Source organism: Amaranthus tricolor, chromosome 2, assembly GCF_026212465.1.
Source record: "Amaranthus tricolor cultivar Red isolate AtriRed21 chromosome 2, ASM2621246v1, whole genome shotgun sequence".
NCBI lineage: Eukaryota > Viridiplantae > Streptophyta > Magnoliopsida > Caryophyllales > Amaranthaceae > Amaranthus > Amaranthus tricolor.
This window is the reverse complement of record NC_080048.1, coordinates 28,964,652-28,987,954: the sequence shown is the minus strand read 5'-3', so window position 1 is coordinate 28,987,954 and position 23,303 is coordinate 28,964,652.

Here is a 23,303-nt window from a genome sequence, read left to right as displayed (position 1 = left end):
AGGGGGGTTAGGTTTGGGATGTTCAGTAGAATCCCATTGCTTCATTCCAGGCATTGGTTGGAAAATAGGTGTATAGGCTAAGACATAAATCTCCTTACTGTATGCCTTGTGCACATACATTTCAGGTTTGCCCCTGAATGCCATGATGCATTTGAATGCACGACAGCAAGGGATTCCTGTCAAATCCTACCTGAAACAACCACATGAATGCTTTTTCAAGTCAACCACCCATCTATCTCCATCATGATCCACCTCAAACAAGTCAATGTCAGAAATTGTCTCAAAGCATGGTGCCTAATTGCCTTCCTAAGATCCTCCACTGTTTCAAATCTGATTCCCTTCTTCAACTCCACATTTTTTTTAAGGTCAACCTTAGGGTTGAATACTGGTCCCTCATCCACCTTATCATCATCTAAATCTGCTCCACTGCCTTCCTCCTCTGAGTCTTCATTCAAATCATCATCTTCTCTGACTTGAACCTCTTCTTCCCTAACAGTCAGTTGAGGGAACTTGCGTTGTTGCAGGCCGTTCTCAACCCTACTGTCCAAGTTCTTGGTGACACCCTCTACAAATAAATCCCCACCTACTGGTATATCTTCATCTGCGCACCATCATAGAATACATCATCCTCTGGTTCAATCTGGGGTTCTGGTTCTTCAATGGTTACTTGTTGAACAGAAGCCTTTGTTTTTCTCCTCAAGGCTGCTAGTTTTTCTGCTTTTTTGGACTGAGGGTTTTGGCTTTTATTTTCCATTTCATTGTGGTCTAACTCAACTTCTGGGCCAACAAAAGTACTTTGGCAACCTTCTAATACCTTAGGCCTAGCCCAACCACAATCTTCAATGTTCATATTCTTTCCAGCATCTTCATAATCAAAAATGTCCTCACATCCATCATCATTATTATCCTCCTCAAATCCATAATGATCATTATCCTCCTCAACTCCACCAACCAGCATCAAAAGAACCCACATCAAATATACTCTGATCATACTCAACATATACAGTAATGAAAACATTCTCATCTTTCGTTGCCAATACATCAACTAAAGGTGTGTTGGGTGTAAATTCAATTAAACCATTCATCAAGCTCCTCCCTTTACACCTATAATATACAATAAAGTCAGCATCTTTCCTCTGAATCACCTTCCTAACTGATTGTACAACACCAAAATAATTAATTTTAGAACAACCCACTTTGATATCAAGGCACCCATCATCATACAACCTCGTGTTCTTCTTAAAAACAAACCATCCCTCATGCCATATTTTTAGGTTGAAAATGCTTTTGATTCCAGTTGAAGGATTAAATAAAGGGTTTTTTGTCCTCATCTGCGCAATTACCAATTACAAACCCTAACTTTAGAACTCCACAAACACAATATACTAATGCGTACCAATTAAACAATTCAATTAACAATGCAATTGACACCAAAAAGACAGTAACTTTAATGCGAAAAAAACCTTACCTTTTACAGTTGAGAGGAAGTAACAGCGCTACGAATCTTTGGTCAAAATCAACAATGGTGACAAATGAGAAACCAGACAAAGTGAAGGGAAATGTGGAGGGAAGGAAAGGAAGTTGAGGAAAACGAAGAAGAAACTCACGAAGTATTGTGTCTAATTACACTTCCCTGCGTTTGCAATCACTCGCGTATTATGCAACTGATATAGCATAGTCAACGCCGGAATTTAGACAAAAGCCACCGGAATTTGAATTAAGGTGTCTAATTTAAGAAAAAGTCTCTTAAAAGGTGTTTTTTTACAAAAAAAATTATAAAAGGTGTTTCTTTACAAAAAACGGGTTTTAAAAGGTGTTTGTTTGCAAATTTTCCAAATTTATATTATTCGCGATGTTCTTAAAATTGTTTCTATTTATCATTTTGAATTGCTCCATTTGTTATTTCGATTAAAAATCTTTCTATTTATATCATAAATTTTGGAGATAATTAACCTGGTGTATCCTTATTTTAATATTTTAATAATATTTATCGTCCCCACATATTCCCACAAACTTTATTTTAACATTTTTATTATGCTTATGGTCTCTACATGTTTCCCACTAATTTTATTTAAATATTTTTTAATAGTTATTAACCTTATATTTTTTCCACTTATTTCGATATTTGTGTAACACTTATGGTCTCCGCTTTTTCTCCATTAAAATTATTATTAAATAAAATAATATATTCATCATTTAAAAGATTTTATTTTTTTTCTTAATTTCCATGAATATTCATTGTGGGAACAACTTACAAAATTGAAGGAGTACTATATATCTAAACAATGACATAAATAAACATATCAAAAATGTTTGACATTATAAGAAAGTTTAACAATGAAACTAATAATTTTGTTAACCTATAAATTAATTAGTCTTTACAAATGTTATAAATAATTAAGGTACTTTTAGTAAAGCACTTGGGGATAAACTGCAAATCTGCAACCATGTGACAATAATGATAAAACCATTATTTTTAAATTGTTATTTTTATCAATTATGTTATTTAACTAACTATTCTAGAGGGATCATCCCTCTTATCTCCTCATTTTTTTTCTTTTTTTTTTCTTTTATTAATTTATTGTTATTACTAATATTATCGAAGATTCCAATGTGCGGCTACAACTTCTACTTAAAAATAATAAATTTGAATCAATAATTTATATAATATAACTCAATATAAGTCAGAATCATTCAATATATTCCGTTTTTAAAAATGATAATTAACTTAGTTTGATTAAAATTTGGGATGACTAAAAATAACAGGTTAATTAATTTTATTTGTCACGTAAGCCAATATCAACCAATAAAATCCTTTCATCTAGCATGGCTCCATAAGAATGATACGTGCAATTTTTCAGTCTTTTTATTAAATTGTATGATTTTAGGTATAAGGAAATAAAAAAAAATTTATTAAAATAAAAATTTCAGAAAGCATAAAAATAGAAAATTCAACTGTTTTCTGCTGTATTTTGTTACACTATTATATATTACTACTAATTGACTATAATAAATAAAATATTTCCTTAAATGTATTTATCACATATGATATTTACTGCCATATTTAATAGTTTTATTTTCTTATCTTGATAGAAAATTCTAGTGATGTAATTAATCTGCCATACCACAACCAATGAAATTATTTCATTTGTCTCACCTTCTAAGAAAATGACATGTGGAATTAAACTTTATTTTTAATAAATTGTACATTAAATTTAAATTAAAAAAATATATGTAATTTTATATTATCGATGTTAAATTATAACAAATTTTCAAATGAGACAGTTTCACGATTAAACTATTTCTATTGAGTTAGTCTAACATACATTTACTATCTTAATGTAATCAATTATAAAATAAGATAATTGTATACGTTTGTTTAAGCATGAGACACTCTCATACAATTTTCAGTAAAACATAATTGGATGTTTATTATAAAATAATGGTTGCATAGTTGGATAAGTAAAGTAGTTATTGAGTATAAAATTATAAAATTAACCGTATATAAAACGTACTCAATAAAATTTAATCAAGTCTACAAGGATTCTTTGACTCACTCCTATGTTGTATGGTTATAAATAATTATCAATATTATACTAGATGATCACCAGTGCTAAAAAGCACAACATATTTAGAAATTATTATGCATAAATAATATAATCATTACAAACAGATTAAATAAAAGTTAAGAAAGAGAACTACGGATATTAATTTTTAAAAAATCACAACAAATAAATTTGAATAATAAATAACAATATTTACACATTATTAGAACATATTTGTTGATTACTCTTGCTAAGCACGAGCTATTTAATAATCACTATATATTAAATGTATGTATGAAATATTAGTTGATTACTCGTGTTAAACACGATATATAAAAAGTTACTTTATCAAAAATTGAATAGACTATAAATACTCTAACGTATGTAATGGATTAGATACACAAGAAAAATGCATGGATAAGTGCTTATTTTGATTTTTAGATTAAACAACTTATACAAAATGAAAATAAAGAGTACTTGTAAGCTAAGGAAAATATATTCTTGAAAAATCCAAAACACAAAGCTTCTCTCTCCTTTTGACGTTCGAACAAAAAATCAATTTCTGTAAGAAAACCTCTCCTTGTGATACCTTAAACTTCTATACCATATTTAGTTTTTAACACTTCTAATCATTCAAATTACTATACTTAAAACATACTTCGTTCATTTACCCAATTTAGTTTTTAAAATTATTCCTAACACTCTTAATTTGAATTATTCCAAATCTATAAATTAAATCATAGTCAATTGAGAACTTATTTTATTCGTTATAATATCAACTTTTTATAATTTATAATTATGCACAATAGGATGCATTATGACATTGATTAATATTTGAAAATGTGCACAAACTAAGTGAGACAAAGATAGCGAAGTCATCATATCATATCATATCACAATAATCTAAAGAAAGACCTCTTAATTTTAAATAATGTCTTTTCAATAACTGAGTACTTTGCGAAATGTAATCAACTTAAATTGTTGATATATTTTAATGCATTTCCACATAGTAATATTTGTAAATGTAAAGAAGAATTCTAACATAGAAAAATTATCAAATTACAATTTTATCTCATTTGCCTTTCTCTTTTCTAGAAGACTTTTCTTTTAAACGAAACATTTAATTATGGGTGTTGATAAATAGGAATAATGGTGTATGAAAGTTATAATCTTGCGAATGATAAGATTTTATACACATTCACTTTGCTGCTCACCTCATTTGATTAACTTCAAGCCTTTAAGTTATCCATTTCATTTTTAATCAGAAAAATTGATATTAATAATCAAATCTTTCATCCATCCGATGTGAATAATCCCACCGATTAATTTTTTAATAATCCAACGGTTGTCTTTAGTTTGCTAGCAGCATCTTTTATTTTTTAATAATCCAACATTTACCCTTAATTTGCTATCAGTATACCCTATTAGTATGCTGACAGCAAACAAAGGAAAAAGGTTGGATTATTAAAAAATAATCCATAGGTGGGATTATTTACAGCAGATGAGTGAAATATTGGATTATTAATATCAAATTTTCCTTTTTAATAATAATAAGTTTATTTATTTTTGTTTAACCTCTTTTTGTTTTTGCTTCGCAATAGAAACACAAATATTTTTGCAATTAGTCACTTACTCGATCAAGTTATTTATCAACCTCGTTTAGTAAACATTTTAGTATATAGAATGATGACCAATAATATACAATATGAACAAAAGAGACATGCTCAATTTAGAGGTAGAAAATATCACAATAATTTGTATTAATGTATAGAAGATAAATCTTAAATAGAAAATTTATTTTCAATCTTACTAGTTACACATATAATATTCCAACACATATAAAGGGAAGAAAATTTGTTTTCAATCTTACTGAAATCACATATATTATTCCAATTGGTATAAAGATATAAATCTCCTTAATCTTAAATAGGCAAAATTAATAGTTATATAGAATTGCAATAGCATGCATTAATGTATAGTAATCTTGTCCTGAAAGCTACAATAAAGTTATAAGAAAGTGTATGTGAGAAGCTAATTTGAGCGGTAAATTTTTTACCAGAGGCTGACACGTGTCATTAGGTGGTCTTTGTTTTAGTATATAGAATGATACGGAGAGGAATCTAATGAGAAAGGTATTCAAAATGAGAATGATAAGAAGCATTTTACACCCTTGATTTGAATAAGATAAAAAATTTCATGGTCACGATCGAGCTAAAAACACTAAATTGTAAGTCATTATCTTACACAGAAAAAAATATTATGTCATAAATATGAAAAATGCTCTTAATTTATAACATAGTATCCTTTTTTGTATATATAATGAGTAACGAAATCCTTCTTATTCTTCTCATTTTAAAATCCTACTTATTTGATTCTACCTCTATTATATACTAGATAGATTTCCGCATAAAACACGGATGCTATAAATATTTACTGATATGAATAATGATTTTATTTTATAAAGTTAAAAAATTTACAGCATAAACTTATTTATTGAATCTTTGTATTTGTTATGATATTATTATTATCAAAAAGAATAATTAATTTATTATACAATAATATTCAAACATATACTCATAGTAATTATTACTAATTAAGACAAATAAAATTTAAAAGTCTTCAACAATGATCAATAAGAAGAAAATATAGTACTTCAATAGATCATCACATATAATTACAGTCTCTCAACAAATATCACATGTTTTAATAAGTTAATTGTTTTCTAAAATATCAGGTCAAATATCAAAATTTTTCATGTTAAGAATAGAACAAAGATGGAAAAATTTGTAATGACAATGTGACAAGTATCTCAAGTCGTTTCTTCATTAATATATTTTATTGATGATTATTATTGATTTCTTCCTAATGCCAATTAAATCCTATTGTGATATTTTCTAGCCGTAGTATTAAATCAAAATAATAGATCAATTAAAATATCAAAAAAAAAAGTCAAATTTCTTTAAATAGATTAACCATTGAAAAAATATATTAATGTAAGGGAAGATTCCTTCGATATTTCCAACATGGCCTTTTATAATCCATTTTGCACGAAGATAGCCCTCAGGTCTTGAGTTTCCATAACCAAAAATGAAGATTCTTGTCAAACTTCTCTAATTTAAACCGTAAAATCCATGAATACAAAGAACCAATCCAAGAATCATCAAAATTTTCCAATTTATAGACATGATCAACATCTAATACCAATTTGGTATTCCATTATAAAATCCTCAAAATTCTTCATAACCAATCCACATCATCAATACACTTTATAGACATCAAGGTTGAGTTATGAGTCACCGCATTCAACTGTAAAAATAAAAAATGCGGAAATTAAGTTTTGAATACTGCATTTGTATGATACTTCTATTTATATACGAGATTAGGACTAAATAAGAAAATAAAATATTAACCTAAACCTAATTAAATAATGAAACAAAATAATCTTAGTATCCTAAATATTAAAATATATCTTAACTTCCTAAAATATAATATTCTGAAAAATATCTTTATTTTATTCTACTTTCTATTCTCCTACTCACTCCCTAAAGTTAAGTCTCGGAATCAGCAAAATCGAACTAACACAATAATTTTCAAGTCTTCGAATCCAATCGCCTTTAATAGAAATTCGCTAGTTGATCTTTTAATTTTACAAAGGTAATTTTGATAATCTTTATTTTCTACGAATTTTTCATAATTGACTTTCAATTTTTTAGCTTTATATAAAATGTCAAGAAATAAATTGAGTTGGTTTATTTTATTATCTTGGTTAAAAATCTGAATTTTAGATTGTTGAATTTTAGGCTCAAGTGAGTTGAATTGTGAAGGAAGAGGAGTAAGCTGGGTTAAGAACTCACAAAAAACATGAGCTCGGTAAAAAAAAGGTTCATGGTAATGAGAATTTGATGGGGTATTGTTTTATTATTTTGTGTGTCCATATAACAAGGGATTGAATAAGAAAAGCAAAAAGCACTCCCTTTGTTCATGGTCTCCTCTGTCCTTTTCACTTTTGAACTGAATCCTATCTTTTCATTATCTTCAACGTTCAACTCACCATGAATGTTGGTATTCGTGGTTAGTAGAATCAGTGATACCTAGCAAGTTCATATCTTTGTTGAGAATTTTTGAGTTTCCTTTTAAATCTTTGTTTTGGGGGTCTTGATCTTGGTTTTGAGTTTGATTATTTATGGGTTTCGTGTTTTCTTCTTCTTTCTTATCTCCTATATTTCTCCCCATCGCGACCTCACGCTAGATGGGATTATTCACGGAAGGTAGTAAAATTGGCTCGAAAAAGGTGTGAATCCAAGTACACAACTCATAACCAATAGTAGTATAGTCAAGAACACCATCGATATATAATGGTGGTGTCAAGACTTGCAATGATCCAAGAGGTCACCAATTTATCTATTTGATTCCATTGACGATCTCTGGTGATAGGATGAGCGGCAATGATATGATTGAGTCACCCCCAATCATCAATTTTAGTCTAAATTTCTTTTCACCACTTGGTGTAATTTTTGTAATTAATTTTTCAGAAATTTCTGGCTAAGTATTAATTTTTTGGTTGTATTTTTCGATAAGTTGGAACATATGTTGTTCCATTTGAGCATGGAAATTATGGTCCCAGTTTGGTTTTGTTTTTGATTTGGTTTGATTGGTTTTTGTTTGGATCGATTTTGGTCGATTATAATCAATGATAAAATGCGGATTGCGTTTTTCTGTCCAGGAAAATCTTACGGGACTGATACCATGTAGAAATAAATAATGTAGAAATTGGATTAGAATAGTGGGTTTGTATTTTAATAACGGGAAGTAGCACCTCTATTTATACAAGAGATTAGGACTAAAATAAACAAAATATTAACTTAAACCTAAATACTAGGAAATAAAATAACCTAATATCCTAAATATTAAAAAAGATTTTAACTTAGTGAAACATAATATTTGGAAAAAATATCGTTATTTTATTCTACTTTTTATTTTACAAAAACCAACATTGTGTTTAGAGAGTTTATTCTATTGAGATTCGAGAGTTTTCAAGGTCTTTCAAGTCAATGCGAAACTGATATTATGATATTCCACTAAGGGGATGAAACATGAGTGAAGATGCTTATCTAAAGCCTTGACTAGATTAGAAAAGTCTTTGGATTGCTGAAATTTATAAAGAAGAAATTAGCAATGTATTTCTTTAGTGACTCCTTGCCTTTTAAGTATCATGGTATCCCTTGCTAACGTAAAGCCTCGTATTGGTTTAATGTATTCCATTATTCTGATAAAATTGATTATTATATCAATTCTTATAATAATATGAATTCTATTATCAGAACCATTAGCCTCATGTCTTAGCTTCCATCCATCTCTCTCTCCAAGTAGAGCATTTAACATCGCTTATTAAGAAGACATGTTTTACATTTATATTTGATACTACTAATCCAACAAAGTCTTAGATAAATTAGAAGGCACCATAAAGTAAAGCCAATCTTTTTCTTTTACAGCCTGTTTGGTAAGTGGTAATAAACGGTGGTAATGAGAATGAAAATTAGTTTAAATTTAATTGAAAAATGATTTCTTAGTTACCTTGATGGTCATACTTGTCCAATTTCAATCATCTCATATTCTTCATAAAATTCATGCCAATGCATTACCATTGGGAGATGTGGTATTAAATGGTAATGGAAATTTGTGAACAAAAAAACTTTATTGTGATCAAAATGTCATTACCATGGGAATAATATAGAACTTTTGATAAAATTTTACACTATATATCATTTTCATTACCACCATTTAATACCAATAATCCAACAGGCCGTTAGGGGTTGCCCTAGATCTTATGAAAAATAATATGGGATAGATTGTTTAAAGAAAAATGATATTAGAAATATTACAAGCGAGCACTATATTTTGGGAATAAAAAGCACTTGGTTTGGTATACTTCTTTCTTCTGGTCTCAAGGAAAAATTTTACTCTCCAGGATTAGTGTAAATATTTACCGACTAATTTCGGGTATTAGAATACCCATGTTGTATTTTCTCTTTCTCCAGGCTTTTATAATATTCTGAAATATTTACTCTACTTTTTATCCTTTAGTATTCCTATTTGAGGTAATCCCTTAGAGCATCATTTTTCATGACCTAAAAAAATCATTTATTATTTTATAATTTTTCTCTCTCCTAAAAGTTTATCTTTCAACTTAATTTTATTAATAATGACCTTTTTAAAAAAATCATCATCCTTTCTTTCTTACTTTTTTTCTACCCCACCATAATTTCTCTCCCTTAATTTATCTAATATTTATCTTTATGTTTTTATAATAATATTTTCATGTACAAAGTTAATATAATATTTTATTTGATTAAAATAGAACTACTTTTTTATTAATTAAAAAAAATATTCTTTTAATTAAACTAATAATTTTTAATAAATATAAATGTAGACATTAATAATAATTAAGGAAAATTCATTAAATTCAAATAAAGATTACAATGCGCATCCATATAATAAATACACTAAATTAAAAACAATACATAATTAAAACATAATTAAGACATTACATAATTAAATCATCTACTGACGATTGTAATTCTGAAAGTATTGTCCAAGTTGAACCATCATATCAACTTCCCATGTCTGAAGAGTTTTCTTTTTGCTTAATGTTTGATAGATATCCCAATTTATTCGATATTCTTCCATTTGAAGTTATTTTTGTTTTCGGGCTTCTTTTTGTTTTTGATGTTCTGTCTTCTCCTTCATTATTTTTGAATTAAATCGAAGACTCTCTCCAAATGCACTCAAAGCTTGAATTGATTCATCTGCAACCATATTCACAGTCATGCGAGCCTTAGCCTTCTACACACCCTGGGGGTGAGTAGATGATCCTCCTTAAGGTTCACTTGTTGGTGTTTCAAAATCTTCTTCTGTCCTTGATCTTTTCCCAGTACTTTCACTACTAACACCACCAGTTGGTTGTTGATCTAATTGTTTTTTTTGATTTCTTTTTACCACTTGCTTCCACTTGTTATACTTTTCTAAAATTTTCCATTGCTCAATCAAGTTAAAGTTACCGTGTTTTCTTTGATGGATTAAATGCGCTTCTTTAATCACATTTTCATCTCTCATGCCCTTCTTCTTCCTCCTAAGAGCCTCGTCCTAACTTTCAGACCACTTCAAACATGCTGGAGCAACTCTACCCCAGCGACATTTAAGCATGTCGGCGGTTATTCGTTGGATCAGATAGGGTCTGTAACAGGAGCAGCAATCTCGATACATAATTAACATTTAATAATAATGTTTAATACAAGAATATTGCGGAAGTCTCAAAATGCCGAACTCTTAAAAAACTTTAATTTCATAAAAACAAAAGTAAATATTACATCTGATAAGAAATATTGTTTGCTAAAAAATGCAAAAAAATACATCATCATCAAGTCATCAATAAAGATACAAAAAGCAGCTAAGTTCTCGATAAATAGTAATTACTGCGGCCTGGATCGGATTCTGAACTAAATCCTGAATCGGTCAGCGCTTAACGCCGAGCATAACTTCCTATTCCGCTCAAAATACGAAAATTATATGCGACATTTACAAAATAATAATTTAAGCACGAACATATAATTAATTAACATCACCGTATACTTTTACCATATTCTTTTTCTGTTCCATACTTTTAAGTCATTAAGATAACATTCTTAATCCTGACAGAAGTACGTTACTGCCACTTATACAATTCGGTAATCTTAACACTTAAGTAAGTTCATTTGGTTAATACTCATAACCGTACCATGCATCATAGCATCAACACTAATCAAGTTTATCACTGATCAACAAGCACATCAATATGACACCTGATATATGTAAGGTTCTAGTTAGGTGAAGACCGTAGTCCTAAACTCTAACTGTGGTGGGAGTCGTCACCCCTCCAATACAATTTATGCTCGAGCTTTACAGGATAGGTAGCTAACCCCCTGTCTTAAACAGCATTTTAGTGCCGGCCAACACGGGCGCCGGAATTTTACATACTAGTCCATGGTTCAGCATTATCTTGCTATCAGGGTCATTCAATCCATATTCATCCACACAAGTACATCACATTTTTATTACTACAATTTGACATTGACTTTGACTTTGACTTTGACCAACTTAGGTGATAACCTCTTTTATTTAATAAAATTCGAAATCATAACGTAAAATTAACCTTTATGTCTTTATACATTCATTATTAAATTTTTACACATTAAATTTTATTTTTAACTTTATTTTTAATAGCTTGCTAAATTCACACTAATAACAATATTCTATCAATAGTCTCCTGATTAATATTTTCCACAAGTAGCTACTAAAATCTATCCCTTTTTAAATAAGTTCCCAAAATCAACATTTTCAACTTTACAATAAATAAAACTTTATTCTCTTCAAAAAAATCAAATATTCTAATTAAAATTCAAGTTAAAAATGCATCATTTGGATAAGTTTCCAAAATTCTACAAGTTCACCAAAAATCAATATTTCAAGTTTAGAAAAATAAGTAAACTTATTAGGTTTGCAAAAATTAACATTCTAGTTGTAAAACAAATAAAACTTATAATTTCACAAAAATCAATATTCTAGTTTAAAACAACTCAAACTTATAATTTTCACAAATGTCAATGTTTCTAATTATAAAACAAGTAAAACTTGTAATTTCACAAAATCAATATATCACACATAGTTTGAGCGGCAAGTTTATTAAATATACTTTTACATCATTATTTAACATAAATTTTGGTCAAATAGTTAGCAAATAAAATATTTTGTACTAAATAGTGATTAAAAGTTACTTTTATTATGAAATCTCATGTATTCAAGAAAAACACTTTAATATTTAATAACTTATAAAAATTTCTCAAAAATATCTTTTTAAATTGTTATCTTATTTTTATCACATAAACATATTGATAAAAATTCTAACACAAAAAAATAATAATAATATTCCTAATGTAACACTTAACTCATAAACATACTAGCACTAGTTTATAACATAAATCATACTTAATATCACTAGAATATAATTTTGCACCCAACTTCCTATACTTGTTCAAAGATTATTAAATTAACAAACTAAAAATACTTTTAGCATACACATACTTAATATAATCTTGATCATAATTTCATTAAACTAACTTCCTATTAAAAACATATCTACATATTTCATACTTTGCATATTATAAAGTAAATATAATGTAAAATTCCACAAAAAAAATAGGGTAAGAAGTTATATCATACTAACACCAAGGATTAGTACTTAGTAATAATTAGGAAAATAATAAAAAATAAGACCCTCCAAGATAGATAATAATGCTTCAAAGATAATTAATTCAAACTCCAAAAATAATGATGATCTTCTAAACTCCCAAAATAATTAAATCCAAACTCCAAAAATAATAATACATTAAATACCCAAAGTAATAACCCAATAATGCTCAATAATGATGAAGATTTAGCTAAATAAAGAGTGTTCTAAGCTCCATCTTCTTGAATTTCTTCAACTAATAATAAAGATATTAAGGTAATAAGATTTAAATGAAGTGATAATATAAAAAATATGTTAGAAAGATTTGATGATAGTGGTGTAAGTGATCTCATGGCTGAGGGGGTATTTATAATGGGTTTGGAAAAATTTGTAGTTCATTAGATTGTATGAAAAAGTATTTTAGGAGTATAGAAGAAGGTTAACTTGTGTAAGTGATTTAGAATGTGTAAGTGAATGTGTAAGAGTTAGAGTGTGTAAGTGAATGTGTAGGAGTTTGGAGTGTAGAAGAAGGTTAGCTTGTGTAAGGAAATGTTGATAACTTGTGTAAGTAATGAACATCCTGGATTACTATAGAAAGTGTAGAAATGCAAATAGATGATCGAAAGAAACAAGAGGGGAGGGGGGGTGAATTGTTGTGTATTAAGTTTAAGATGTCTTATATGTATATGTTTAACCCTTGAATGATGCACTGGATCTTTAGATATGCATATGGTACTGGTATTATCATAATAAATAGGAACACATTCAAATTTAATACCAAAATCTCTTAGTTGTTGTTTTATCCAAAGCATTTGGGAACAGCAAGCAGCTGCTGCTACATATTCAGCTTCAGCAGTGAATAATGCAACGGTGTTTTGTTTCTTTGAACACCATGACACTAAACATGAGCCAAGAAATTGTACCATACCTGACGTACTTTTTCTGTTTACAAGATCTCCAGCATAATCTGCATCACTATAACCTTTCAAATCATAGACGTCACTTTTAGGGTAAAATAGGGACAAGTCATCTGTTCCCTTTAAATATCTCAAAATTCTTTTTACTGCTGTAAAATGTGACTCTTTGGGGTTAGATTGAAATCTAGCACATAAACGAACACTAAATGAAATATCAGGTCTGCTAGCTGTTAGATATAATAAAGAACCAATCATGCCTCGATACATTGTTTGATCTACATTGATTCCATTTAAGTCTTCATCTAATCTAACATTTGTAGCCATGGGTGTGTGGTTTTTCTTAGCGTTGTTTAGTCCATACTTCTTAAGAAGTTCTTTTATGTATTTTTGTTGATGGATAAAAATACCATTTTCAATTTGTTTAATTTGTAAACCAAGAAAGAAATTTAATTCTCCCATCATGCTCATTTCAAATTCTGTGCCCATAAGATTGGCAAGTTCTTTACATAACAAATCATTAGTGGCACCAAAAATAATATCATCAACATAAATTTGAACAACCAAAATATCATAACCTTTATTCTTAAAGAATAAGGTTTTGTCAATTTTTCCTCTAATAAAGTTATTTTGAATCAAAAACTTTGACAGTCTTTCATACCATTGTCTAGGAGCTTGCTTCAAGCCATATAAAGCTTTATCAAGCTTGTAGACGTGATCAGGACAAGAGGTATTTTCAAAACCTGGGGGTTGTTCAACAAAAACTTCTTCATCAAGAAAGCCATTTAAAAAAGCACATTTCACATCCATTTGATATAATTTAAAGTTCATGAATGCAGCAAAAGAAATTAAAATTATAATAGCCTCTGACCTTGCTACCGGAGCAAAAGTCTCGGTGTAATCAATACCTTCTTGTTGGTTGTACCCTTTGACCACGAGCCTTGCTTTGTTTCTTACAATTATTCCGTGCTCATCTAATTGGTTCCGAAATACCCATTTTAAACCAATTACCTTTTTGTGTTTTGGTTTGGGCTCCAAGTGCCATACTTTGTTTCTTTCGAATTCATTCAATTCATCTTGCATGGCTACTATCTATTCAGAATCTTTTAGAGCTTCCTCGTGGTTTTTAGGTTCAAGTGATGATAGGAACGCAAAGTGTGCACAAAATTTTCTAATTTGGGATCTGGTTTGCGTTCCCTTATTCATATCACTAATAATCAAATCAAGAGGGTGGTAACTTTGACATTTCCAAGGCTTAGGCACAAATTCTCTTGTGGGAACAGAAGCATGTTCTGTTTCATCTGCTTGATTATTGTTCTGTTCAGCTTCTGGATTTGCTTGCTCGTCTGTGGGAACAGCTGGATTGGAGACAGTCTGTTGTTCCTGAAGTACTATCTGTTCCTGATTATTATTGTTCTGATCGAAAGCAACAAGAGTGGAGGGGTGAATTGTTGTGTATTAAGTTTAAGATTTTTGCCTCTCCTGGGATCAGTTGTTCGCCTGTTGTTCCTTCCTCTAGCATTTTCGTTTCTTCATCATCGTCTTCTAGATGAGCAAGACCTATTTTAACATTGTTGATATCCTGTCCACTTGTGGAAAAGTTAGTTTCATCAAAAATGATATGAACTGACTCTTCTACACTCATTGCTCTTTTATTATATACCCTGTAAGCTTTACTATGTGATGAGTAGCCAAGAAATACTGCTTCATCGCTTCTTTCATCAAACTTGCCTATACTTCATTTTCCATTAACATGAACAAAACATTTGCATCCAAATATACGAAAATAGGAAATGTTTGGTTTAACACCTTTGAGTAATTCATAGGGTGTTTTTGAAGAGATTGGTCTTATTAACACACGATTCATAATATAACAAGCAGTATTAACGGCCTCAGCCCAAAAATTTCTATGTAGACCGCTAGCAATCAACATGGTTCTGGCTATTTATTCTAAAGTTCTATTTTTCCTTTCTACCACTCCATTTTGTTGTGGTGTTCTAGGTGCGGAAAAATTGTGATTAATTCCATGTTCATTGCAATACATTGTAAAATTTGAATTTTCAAATTCTTTTCCATGATTAGACCTTATGTGGATTATTTGATTATTGGTAGATTTTTGTATTTCGTTTGCGAAGGAAACAAACTCATCAAAAGCTTCATCTTTGCTTACTAAAAACAAAGTCCAAGTGAATCTACTATAATCATCAACAATGACAAATACATATTTTTTGCCGCTACGGCTCTGTATTCTCATAGGTCCACATAGATCCATATAAATTAATTCTAGCGGTCTAGCGGTAGTCACCATATTCTTTGATTTAAAAGATGACCTCACTTGTTTTCCTTTGGCACAAGGATCGCAAATTTCTTCCTTAAGAAATTTTATAGCTGATAGTCCTCTAACTAGGTCTTTTGATCTTAATGTATTAATCAATGAATAACTAGCATGACCTAGACGCTTATGCCAAAGTAGTGGGTCTTCTTCCATAACACTTAAACATGTTAGTCTGGTTTTGGGAACAGTGTCCAGGTCCACTGCATAAGCGTTCCCTTTCCTGATTCCCTCGAGCACAGTATCTCCTATGTCGTTCCTAGAAATTATGCATCGTTCAGAAGTAAACTTAACAGAGTTACCTTTATCACAAAATTGAGAAATACTTGGCAGATTGTGTTTTAAATTCTCGACTAAAAATACATTGTCAATGGCATGGGAACACGACCTTCCAACCTTTCCTTTGGCGATTATGTCACCCTTCATATTGTCACCGAAGGTTACTGTTCCCCCATCATAGGCTTCAAGTGAGAGAAATCTAGATTTGTCACCCGTCATGTGCTTGGAACACCCACTGTCGAGATACCATGAGTTGTTCCCCCTCACTTGAACCTGCAAAGCAAATTAATGGTTAGGTTCAGGAACCCAGTCATCCTTGGGTTCCCTGTCGATAATACTTGAATCACATTTCTTAATCCATATGCGTTCGACATAATTCTTATTTGCTTTGGTATGATGTTCCCTTTTTACACATTAATTTTTCAGGTGTCCAGTTTTGCCACAAAAGGAACAGATTTTACTACTGGGGAGATCTACATAGACCTTTTTCTTCCTATTGTTCTTAACATAACCTAGGCCTTTTTTACTCTTTATTTTAGCATCTAGAATCCACTTAAGAACTTCATTGATTTTCCCTTTGCCTTTATCTTTCAGATATTTGTTCTCTTGTTCACAGGATTCTAATTTTAATTTCATCTCTTGAAATTCTATGCTAAACGCGTGAGTGGATATTTCACTAACGTCCCTTCTTAGTCCTAGTAATTTGTACTGATTTATTTCAATATTAAGAATAATGAATACCTGCTTCATTTTTTCTAATGTCTCTCTCAACATTGTATTCTGATCTAGCAAATTAAAAAATCTACTTTGCACATCGATTCTAAATGAATTTAGGTAGGAAACATGATCTTTACTTGAGTTAAGGTCTTCCTTAATTTGGAGATTCTTAGTATTCTGTTCATCTAATTTCTCTTGAGTCTCCAAAAGCAACTTAATCAATTTATTCTTGCTGAATTTAAATAGGTATTTAGGAAATGAGTTAGAAGACATTACCTCTTTTTCCTTAGACTCTTCATCCTTGCTGTGATGAGATGCCATGAGACACAGATTTGTTGTTTCTTCTTCTACTGGAGCTTCTGTTTCAGCCTCACTTTCGGTATCACCCCAGGCTGCAATCATAGCTTTACGAAAATCTGTTTTGAAATTCCCTTTCTTGGGTTGTCTTCCAGCTTCTCTTGCCTTTCCCTTGCCCTTGTCATTCTTCCATTGAGGGCAATCCTTGATAAAGTGGTCAGTGTTTCCACATTTATGGCATTCAAAATTTGTCTTCGAGTTAGCAGTTCCTCTTTCTTTGTTATGTCTTTGATTTCCATATCTGCTGTTTCTGAAGAACTTTTTGAATTTTCTTGCCAACATAGCAGTCTCCTCTTCATCAGTTTCTGATTCTTCATGATCATTTGCTGTTAGAGCCAAGCCTTTGTTTTGGGTACTGTCAGCTGTTCCCAAATGCAACTCGTGAGTCATGAGAGAACCATCCAGCTCTTCCAAATTAAACTTGGTGAAATCTTTTGATTCCTGGATGGCTGTGACCTTAGCTCTCCAGCGTTCGTCTTGAGGAAGACTCCTAAGTACTTTCCTGACTTGTTCATCAACGGGAATGATCTTACCAAGTGACACAAGTTCGTTGGTTATATTCGTGAACCTGGTGAACATCTCTTGGATGTTTTCTCTAGGTTCCATTACGAATCTTTCATATCTGGACATCAGTAGGTTAATCTTGGAGCGCTTTAATTCACTAGGGCCTTAATGGGTAACTTCCAGCAGGTCTCAAATCTGCTTTGCAGTTTTACACCCCATAATACGATTATGTTCATTTGGCCTGAGACCACAATGAAGTAGCTTGATAGCAAGAGCATTCATCTCCATCTTTTGAAAGTCTTCCTTTTCGTATTCAGTGATTGGTTTTGGAATTGATTCATTATTGGAGTTGATGGTCGTCACCTCAAAATCTCCTATTTCAATTACTCTCCATACTTGGTAATTTTCGGCCTTTATGAAAATTTCCATCTTATTTTTCCAGTAGGTATAGAATTTCCCATTGAACGTGGGTGGCCTTTGCGTAGAGTACCCTTCTTCCATGCGTTCGTTCATCTTCAACATTTTGCCAGGGAACATAATACTGCTCTCAGGGTTTCCTCATTAAATGAGGAACACTGCTCTGATACCAATTGTAGAAATGCAAATAGATGATCGAAAGCAACAAGAGGGGGGTGAATTGTTGTGTATTAAGTTTAAGATTTTTGCCTCTAATGTTGCGGAATTATAATAAAATAAAGCTTAAACTTAAAATGAAAAAGATAAAAGGAGACAACGATTTTACGTGGAAACCTTCTTTGCCTAATAAGAAGGAAAAACCACGACCCCCCGGGATTTCAAAATTCTCACTATGTTTTAGGCAATCAATTACAATCACATAAAACAATTTGCTTCACTTGAAGTTTCTCTATTCTAGGCCTATTTCTCTTTCTCTTCTTTTTCTCCTTCTCTTTCTCTTCTCACGCTTCTCTTGAAGCTTCTCAATTCCCCTAGACTTCCCTTAAGTCTAGTTACAACAAAACCCACAAATACCCTTACAAGGCCAAATTCTCAAGAGGATAAAAATTAAATAATTGCTTTAAGAAAAATATAATAAATTAATTGGCATTAGATAGCTGAAAATATTTTTCTTAATAGATCTCCCTTTATGGACACTCTCAGATCATTTTTCGGTTTGAGCATAGTCCCTCCTATTTATAGTGGGAACAGCCGACAGTTACCTTAGACATATCTACCACTATCCTACACGTTCTCAAAAGAAAAAGATAGTGGAATGCCAAAAATAGACTTCCGGCTACCATTTGCTCAAAGAGAAAAATGGTTCCTTCAAGCTAAAAATAGCATAGGAGTTAAAACAAAAGATCCTAATTAAAAGGAGATCTTTTCTTAAAAAGAATAAATCTTAGGCTATTTTTAGATATCCTAAAAATAGTTTTGGCAACCAATTCATTAATTAATTAAGCAATTAATTTAACTCTTAACCGTTACATCAACTTAAAAACAGAAAATAAATTATTTGCGATTTTCCAGCCGATGTTTTCTTCAGACCTGCGCCGTGGAAACAGTGTACTGTCTCCATCTACAACTTCTGTCAGATTGTCAACTTTGGGAACAGTAGACCGTCTGTCTACTTTTAACGTCCTAAGCAATTATCTAACTTCTTGGATATTCTAAGACACGTACAACTTCCACGAACCAAGTCATAGGGTTCATCAACGATTTTAACAAAATCGGATATTCACCTACAAAACAATCTCTAAAACATGTTTTTTATTTAAAAGTGAAGTCATCATCAAAACCTAAGAGGCCAACAGAAAGAATTTTTGTTCATCAAATTTTTTTTTCCTAGTATGTACAAGTAAATATACTTTAAAATAATGGGTAAATTTGATAATGAAAATATGTAGTTTACTTCGAAAATTTTGCTTAAACTATACTTAACGTTAATAATAAAAGTACGACTTATTTTTATATATAAAATAATTAAATGAAAGTTATAAGGTTAAAATAATAAGTAGTAATGTTAGTTTAAGGAAGAAAGTTAAAACGTAACGTTTTACAAAACTGTGAATATAATAATAAAATTTTACTTTTCGTACTATAAATAGTAAAATAATATTTTAGTACTTATAAAAAGATTTTGAACAAAATAATATTTTTTTTAAGTTTAATATTTGAAAGAAATTACAAAATCGAAAAAGGTTTAGAAATTAAAGATGGCTGGAAATGGATAACCAAAGGATTAGGGATTTAAATTGAAAATTGGGAATAATTAATCGGAAGATTATAATTAAGAATTTTGAGTCTGTTCATTCCATCCTCGTTGCTTCATAAGCTTCCTTAACTTTTTGCCACCTCACTCTTATCTTTTGGTTGGTGCTCACAATTGAATTTGTACTTGTGTTCTTGACTGAACATATAAGAGCAATATCTTCAATCAAATCTCAACTTTTCTTTGACGGTATAGGGGCTTCATCATTAGGATGCTGTTGAGATGGTTGAACCAATTGAGTGAAGCTCGGTGGTGAACCAAATTGCGAAAATAGATCTTGAAATGATGGTCGGGTGTAGAGACTAGCATCAACATGATGAACAAAATTTCTTCCATCTTCACCATGTTGATCATCTTGATCATTTCCTTCATTTTCATCATCATCATCATACTCTATCTTATTTTCATCTAAACTTTCACCCCTTATCGGAGTTGACATTGTGAGATTAATGATGGTGGTGAAACATAGTTTGAGAATTTTGGGTATTTTGAGAAACATAATAAGATGAATTTAGGATATTTTGAGGAATATAGTAAGAAAAATTTAGAGTATTTTGAGAAAATGAAGGATTGAATGGAGGATTTTAATACTGAATTTGAGCACTTTGATTGTTAGAAGATTTTTTTCTTGGTTTTTTTTACTTGGATTTTTTTTTCATAATTTGGGTTATTTGAATCCATATTTTTTTGGGGATTTTTGAAATGATTATTTTGGTATTTTTTAACAAAAAAAAGTAGGAAAATAAGAAGAAAATATGTAAATATAAAGTTATGTCAAAAAATATCAATATGGCTCATTTTATAGATCTCAAAAAATATGACTGCTGGTATAATTTTTTTTAAAAAAAATTAATTAATTACGAAAATAGCCGTTAATTATAATAAACGGGTATTTTTTTGTAGCGAATCACAAGCCGCCATGTGGAACGGGGGTAGCACGAGTGTCAGGGGCAGTAGGTAGCTACTTTTCCATGCCCAATCCGTGCGCAACACGTGGCGAATTTTTTTGAAAAAAAATTGGGTGACCGTTTCTTAAAATGGGTCACATGATGACCAATTTTGCCAACCTTTTCCCCACCCCACCTAATATTATATCACCATTAATAGTATTTTTCCTCTAATTTGGTTATATGACCCACAATTAGATCATCATTATGGATGCTCTTAATGTAACCAATCTTTAAATCCAACCAATGCAACTTCATTTCTCATTCAAGTGTATAACAAGTTTACGTACAAGTAACGTTTAGAACATGGCTTACAAAGAAATTCATCACATTTAGTTAATCAATAAGTAACAAATAATTTTAACAACAATATAATATATACTTAATATTATTCCAAACTTGCTCTTAGATATTCATTTCAAGTGCTCGTACATCAAGTTTCTAGCAAGAAAATATGTACATTAATTCCTCTTACTATTTATTAATTATTAGATATCTTATTTTGGGCTAGGTATTTACTTTTATTATTAAGACATAGTTACAATTTTAATTTGATTTGTTTAATAACTGATACCTTCTTAGGAAAGCTGTATGCCACACGCCTTTCTGTTTGCAGGGTCCATCAGTTTGGGGAGTATCTGAGTGTGTGTATATCTCTTTACCCTTTTTTTGAAGAGAATACGGGTATGGTATATTTTCTACCTTTTTCGCCCCAAACCTCAACATGTGCAGGATACTTAGTTGATGACTATGGCCATGATTATGTCGTAAATTTGATTATCCAATGATCAAAACCACTTGGCTTGAACAGAAGATTGATAAGAAAGCAAAACCAAAACCACAACAACCAACACTGCCACTCCCCAAGGAAAGGATATAGCCGTTTGACAAATTGTGGTTGAGTGCAATGCAAGTTTATTCTTTGAATTAGAAACTAATTGAGAATAAAAACCTCCATACATTAGTAGGAACCCTAATATCAACATTACTATCAAGGGAAATAAGAACATCATAAACCCTACATTACGTTCGAGTTGATAAGCTTTGTAATCTGCATGGGATGATGAGGAGAAACATAATAAAAGAATAACGATAACAAAAATCGCTACCAAATGGAAAGGAAGGGTTGAAATCGAAGAGATGAGTGTTTGGTTTCTCCATCCTTGTTTACATACTTCTCCTCTTCTTCTAATTTGTATGCATGATTCCATTTTTCTTGATTATTTTACAAATTTGAATAGGAATAATATAGGTTTTTTTTCTTATATATATAACAATTTTTGTGAAATATACGTATTATGGTATATATGTATGTATGCACTATTAAGATTTACAAGTTAGATGGTTTTGGTATAAATGCTTTGAGTAAGACAATCCTAATTGTAATTAAACCTTTAATTTGTAACTTTGTCTACACTCAAAGAATTGATGTTCCTCTTTATTTGCTGGATTTGCACGTACAGAGAATGGTATCATGTATTTCCATTATAGCTCATGATGGGCTGACCTGCAAACCTATCATAATGAACTAATGGTTATACAACATAGTAATGCACATAAATTATTAATGTATAGTTACATATGATACCACAAGATAGGCGAACGCATGTGATTATGTTACGGTGATATATATTTGCATGTAATTCCACGTCGAATAATTAACTAAAATCAAGTAATTAAGCATGATGTGCTACTCTTCTTATTACCACACTACAAAAAACGCCCAAACACCAACTAACAATATCACTCGCAGATTAGTTGGTATACCTCTATACAGACTGATTTCCGACTGTTTCAGTCAGTCGGTATAGAGGTGGTAGGTAAAATAAATAGTCGGCATTTTAGTCATAATTCCGACTAAAAAAACGTTGGTCGACAGTTGGTCGGAATTTTGACTGTCTAGGGTGGTAGGAAAATGGTGGGAAATTGTGACTGATCACCTACTAAAATTCAGTCCCAAATTTCCGAATAGGCTTTAGTAGGAAACTAATTGGTATATTTGACAACCCAATTTTCAACGAATTTTCAAAAAATCAGCTTTTAATATATATTTATTATACCGACAGATTTTCGACTAAAAAATAGTAGGAAATCAGTCGGAAAAAAAAAAATCAAACTTAATTTTTTACTTGAATTTTCAAAAAAGGCATTTATTCTTTTTGACTGATTTCCTACTACTTGTTAGTCGGTGTTTTAAGTCGGTAGTATTTATTTAT